This window comes from Microtus ochrogaster, unplaced genomic scaffold (genome assembly GCF_000317375.1).
Source record: "Microtus ochrogaster isolate Prairie Vole_2 unplaced genomic scaffold, MicOch1.0 UNK26, whole genome shotgun sequence".
Taxonomy (NCBI): Eukaryota; Metazoa; Chordata; class Mammalia; order Rodentia; family Cricetidae; genus Microtus; species Microtus ochrogaster.
The window spans coordinates 3,963,874-3,970,372 of NW_004949124.1; positions in this window are offsets into that span (position 1 = coordinate 3,963,874).

Sequence of the window (6,499 nt, forward strand, 5' to 3'; positions counted from 1 at the left end):
CTACCGCCCAGCATATCTGGAGACTTTAAAACACAAAGCAAATGCAGTTTTCTGTGATACAAGAAATTTCTCAGCCCATTTTGACAAACCCTTCTGAACTGCAGTGCTGTCCTGTGAACACATGGGGTGCCTGCCATGCACAGCTAAAATGGGTGCAGTCAATGCAGGAAACCCTTCCTGTGGCAAGAGAGTCCAGCCTCTCTGCGTGCACATACGATCACACGACAAAGTGCAGAAGAACATGCGCCCGTAACGTTGATTTCGCTTACTGAAGCAAACGGGGGCGGGAATCGTTGGTGATCGTATTTCCACTGGTATTTTAAACCTTTTTAATATCATTTATTTATTTGTTGTTTTAAGACAAGGTCTCACTCTGTGGCTCTGACTTGAACTCTCCTTGTAAACCAAACAGGCCTCAAACTCATAGAGATCCACCTCCCTCTGCCTCCTGAGTGCTGGGATTAAAGGCGTATACCACCATTGCCTAATTTAAGATTTTTTAACCTAATTTGTCATTACTAGGGACTAAACCCAGGGCCTTGAACTAGCAAGGTCCTCTACCAGTGATCTATCTTTCATAGCCTCTTATTTTTATTTGGGGATGAGGTTTTGCTAAATTACCGAGCCTGACCTTGAACTTACTATGTAGCTCAGGCCTCAAACTCTGATCTCAGCTTCCACTAGCTGGAGTTACAGGCCTCAGCTAAGGTTTCCTACTTAACAACCAGATCCAGTAAGGAAACCTTGGCCCATCCTAGTTAGAGAAATAAAACCAGATAACAAGGACATCACAGCGATGATTAAGGAGTATTAAATACAACCTGGAGTGGATACATATACACCTTTAATCCCAGCACTCAGGAGGCAGAGACAGGCGGATCTCTGTGAGTTGAGGCCAGTCTGGTCAACACAGTGAGTACCAGGATATCCAAGCCTATACAGAGAGACCTTGTGTCAAAACAACTAAATAAACCGGGTGGTGGTGGCGCACACCTTTAATCCCAGCACTTGGGAGGCAGAGGCAGGCGGATCTCTATGAGTTCGAGGCCAGTCTGGTCTACAAAGCAAGTTCCAGGACAGCCATGACTGTTTTACAGAGAAACCCTGTCTCAAAAACAAAACAAAGCAAACAATAAAAACAAAAATGAAACAAACAAACAAAACTAAATAAAGCTGCCAGTTGTGGTGGATCTACAGATAGATCTCTATAGTTTCCAGGTCAGCCTGGTCTACACAGAGAATTCCAAGACAACCAAGAAATATAGTGAGACCCCGTCTCAAAAAGCAAGGGGCAGGGAGGGGAATGAAAGAGACATTAAATATGAACTGAATATTTTATAATAAACTAAGAAATGTTGAGGCTGGAGAGGTGGTTCAGAGGCTAAGAGCACTGGACTGGTTGCTCTTGCAGAAGACCTGGGTTTACTGGGCCCAGAGCACATAGCACTTCACCACCATGGGTGATTCCGGTCCTAGGTGGTCTAATGTCCTCTGCTGGTCTCCACGAATACTGCATGCACATGGTGCACAGACACACATGCAGGCAAAACACCCAAACAAAAAATAAAATAACAAAGAAATATACCTTCTGACTTTGGGGGGAGGAGGTGGTTATGTAAGGAGTCATAACGTTTAGGAAATGTATGTATTTGGTACAGTGTCATGACATCTCCAACAAGCCTTCTAATACAGCAGCAAAAATAAACACAGGCACACAGACAAAACATTGACAATGCTAACTGTATGTATGCAGATGACTAAAGTGATTGATTCAGATCTTTTTGTTTGTTTGCTTGTTTGCTTGCTTGCTTGGTTGTTGGGTTGGTTTTTTTTTTTTGTTTTGTTTTTTTTTTTCCCCATACAGGGTTTCTCTGTGTAACAACCCTGGTTGTCCTGGGACTCACTTTGTAGACCGGGCTGGCCTAGAACTCACAGAGATCCCTGCTTCCCAAGTGCTGGGATTAAAGGCGTGCAACCACCACACCAGCTATTTGTTTGTTTTGTTTTGTTTGTTTGTTGTTGTTGTTGTTTTCTTTTTTAAGGTCTCTCTATATAACCTTGACTGTCCTGGAGCTTGCTGTGTAGTCTAAGATGGCCTCCAACTCTGCTTTCTGTCTTCTGAGTGCTTGGATTAAAAGCAGGCACCATCACGCCTAGATAATTCTCGCTTCTCTGTATAATTGAATTTTTCAAAAGTTTGGAAAAGAAAGGAAGTAAAAAACAAAACTTAGCCCTCACTCTACCATTGAGCAAATGTGAAATTCTAGACCGAACAAAGTCCACGCGGGAAAACATGTCCGTCGTCACATAGCGCAGATGGTTCCTTTTAAGGAAACAGCGAAAACGAGAAAGCTCTGCGGCTTGACTGTTAGAGACTAAGAGTTGCCCACGCGGCCGCTGTGAGCGGGGTATTGCTCAGGTTAGTCCCATGGAGAGTGCCCAGGTCCAGGAGGGGGGAATATCTGCTTCCGCGGGGCCTCTGTCCACCTCAGAGGATCTGCATATGCAGTCACCACCGGAAGTCCCGGTGTCCTTCAAATGGGGATGGAATTTCATTCCTGAAAGAAAAAATAAAACTGGAAGCCCCCCGGGGGGGTTTCTCTGGCCAAATCCAAAAGGCTGGTGGTACCAGAACGGGAACTTTCTTGGATGGCAAAGTTGCCCGAAGCAAGGCTGACACCTAGTGGTTTGTTTTGATTTTGACGATTTACACTTGGACCTCCCCCAAAAGCAACACAGGAATACCCTGTAAAATCCACAGCCAAGACGTTCACTGGAAGAAGGAACCCTGAGTACTGAATCCTTCCTACGTACACACTCATTTGGTTTCTTGCAAGCAGGAATCTCAGAAAACTGAATGAAAGGCCTCGATTCTAAAGAGTTCTTGTTGCAAGGTTCTAGAAGGCATCGATCAAGCAACTATTTGACCTTGACTTTCCTTTGAACACCCCTACTTTCCAAAAGCCTCTCCCTCGAATTCTAGAGCAGCCCTGGCCGCTGATTAAGATCAGTCCTCTTCTGTGGCTCCCGTAGCCCTCTACTGGGAAGGTTGGTTACATTTCCTTCACCGTCTCCTGTAGGATAATCAAGTGTTCCGCTGTGTCTCCCAACCCATCCTCATGCCTAAGTTACAAGCACCTTAGCCCCACTCCCAGGGACTGGAACCCACCTGTGCACAGAGCTATGCGAGAAGAGGTGCCCTGAGTGTCCTTCCCAAAGGGTATTCCCCTGAGGTACACCCCTGTCCTCAGGTATACAGTAACTCGAAGTTTGGAATAAGCAGTCGTTCATTCATGAGGTAGTGATGACAAATATCACAGGCTCTGGTCATCGCTTCCATGGTAATTGCCCCAGGCTCCAGGGTGGAAGCAAGAGACGTGATTCTTCAAAGATTTAAAAAAAAAAATGGGCTGGAGATATGGCTCAGCGGTTAAGAGTGGCTAATGGTTGCTCTCCTTAGAGGACCCAGGTTCAATTCCCAGCACCCACAGGGCAGCTCACAACAGTCTGTAACTCCAGTTCCCAGGGGATTTGACACCCTCATTCGGACATACGTGCAGGTAAAACACTAATGTGTATAAAGTAAAGAAACAAATCATTTTTTAAAGATTTATTTATTATGTATACAACACTCCTTCCATGTCTACCTGTGGGCCAGAAGAGGGCACCAGATCTCATTATAAATGGCTGTGCGCCACCATGTGGTTGCTGGGAATTGAACTCAGGATCTCTGGAAGAGCTGTCAGTGCTCTTAACCTCTGAGCCATCTCTCCAGCCCCAAGAAATAAATCATTAATAAAATAAATAAATCATTAAAAAAACCTATAATAACTTCCAAACAAAAAGAAACATAAATCAATTCTAACAAACCTATTGGCTGGTCAAAAAGCAAATCAAAATTCCCATAGGATTTATAAGATTTATGTTTAACTAGGTCAAAGGAAAGTGTCCCACATCAAATTCCACCTGAAATCTGTTCAAGCCAAACTAGGAGGCAACCCGACCAGTCTATGGGAATCTTAAGTACCAGAATCTGTACCCAGAATACTAACCATTGACCATAGTTATCTTCATTGTCAAAAGGGCTGCATTCAGAGCCATCCAGGAGACACTCTGGACACCCTGTGAGGATGTTCCCTAAGAGGTTTTACCTGAGGAAGCAAACGCCTCCTTGGGTGTGGGTAGCACCATCTTGTGAGCTGGGACCCCAGAACTAATGTAAAGAGGAAAAGATACAGAAAGCAAATAAACACTTGCTTCCTGGCTGTGGACAGGGTGACCAGCTGCCTCGGCTCTGCTGCCTTATGGACGCTCAAACCACAAGTCAAAACAGAACGTCTTTCCTTCAGTCAAGTATCTAGCTCAGCATCCTAGAGAATCCAATCCAGCATCCTAGAAGGATGCTGACACAGCACCTACACAAGGAGCAGCGTGAACAGCCTCTGGAACCTTCCTTAGGACACTAAAAACAACCTATTATCATTGATCAGGAAATAGCCTACCAGTCTGAAGCTGGTGGGCGGGACAAAGTAATCTGTATTGGAGTCCTCCACCGCCAAGCTGATCTTCACACAGTGAAGCAGTTTTGTTGCTGCATACAGTATTACCATCCACGTCAGTGTCTTCAGCCTAACTCTGCGACCCCTTAATACAGTTCCTCATGTTGTGGTGACCCCCACATGATAATCATTAAATTATCTTGTTGTTACTTCATAACTGTTGATCTATGTGGAAAAAGAGAAACCACCCATTTCTCACCAGCACATCTGTGTACACACAGATCCACAGAAATATGGAGGGACCAACTACAAAAGAACCAGTTACCTCTGCATGCAGCTGTTCCCAGGTGGGATTCTGGAAAAGGATCAGAGGCTGTGGGCCTTCATCTTCTCTAGAGCAGTGGTTCTCAACCTCCTAATGCTGCCACCCTTTAATACAACCCCTCATGTTGTGCTGATCCCCAACTTATAAAATTGTTTTTGTTACTGCTTCACAACTGTAATTTTGCTACAGCTATGGATCATAATGTAAATACTTGTGTTTTCCAGTGGTCTTAAGCTACCCCTGTGAAAAGGCTGTTCAACACAGGGTCGTGCCCCACAGGTTGAGAAAACTGCTTTAGAGGCATGCATTCTACATCACTTGCCTACTTTATGTCGATTTTAACGCTAGGCTGGTAAAGCTCAGCAGGTAAAGGCTCTTGACCCCAGGCCTGACCGCTGAGTTTGATCCCTGGGATCTGCCCACAAGTTGTTTGTCCTTTGACCTCCACACGCGTGCTGTGAGATGCTAGTGTGCGTGAGCCCCGTCCCAACACCTAACTATAACCTGTCCGGTCCATGTTACTCATGTTTCCAGGGCTGTTAGGTGCTGAACGAACTGGTGTGCTCTTCCCTGGGGAAGGCCACCTCTCTTGCTCCCAGCTTTCCTCAGCTATGTGTAGTGTTTTGGGTAGAGTTGAGGCCTTGTGGGCTTTTTTCCTGTCCACTTGAGCACATCCCTTGGTTTCAAGCTTGTTCAGCTCCTGTTTGGGCGGCCATGGCAGTGAGATTTTGTGGAGATTTTACTAGGAGACACAGTCTCACAACAAACTCCCTGGTCCTCCGGCTCTCACAATTTTTTCCAGCCCGAGGCGCAGGAGTGTTTTGTGTCCATTGCCATCAGGTTCCACCGTTCTGCTTATTGATTGGTTATGGTTTTCTGCATTGTCTCCATCCATTGCAAAGAGAAACGTTCTTGATGAGGGGCGAAGACGAGACTTACCTGTCTATATGGGTATTTATAATTGTTGTTAAGGACTATATTGGTTTAACAGCTTAAACGAGATAAGTCTTCTCCTCCAACAGCCATGGCTTCATGAGCACTGAGCTAGGTTTCCAGTACCAGGCATGGTTTCCCTCTTGAGTGGGCTTGAAGACCAATTAGAGAGCTGTTGGTTACCATCAAGGTGAGTCGGCCACTACAGTACCTTTAGGGTCATCAAGTCATTCTGGTTACTGGAGTCAATCGTAGCTGGGGGGATGATGGAGTAAGAGCTTTGCAACCCCACCAACTGTGACATCCCTCCGGCACTTGTTGGTCAGAACAGTGTGCTTTTAAAAAGAAAATTCACTTTTGGAAAATAGGAATTTTTGTCTACTCAAGAGGTTAAATTTCTTTAAAGTGTCAGATTTAAACAGAAATTTTCTCTAGAACTTACCTCTTACCCTTTCCTTCCCATACTGGAAAAATGTCTAACAATAAACCTAAAAACAATTGCTTAAACAGGTCCACACTTGTTCCAAGGTTCCCTCAGTTACTGAGATTTGGGTGTGCTTGGTCTCCTTCGGTACCATTTAGAGCTGTTGATTAAGCTTGTGACTCAACACGAACTGCCCTTGGGCCTTTGCTCACTGTCTCCATCCACTTACTTGACTCACCTCCTCCAATGTCCAGATCTCAACAACCAGATTACACCTCATGTAATCTACGCCTTCACCCCTCCAATGCCCTTCCATAT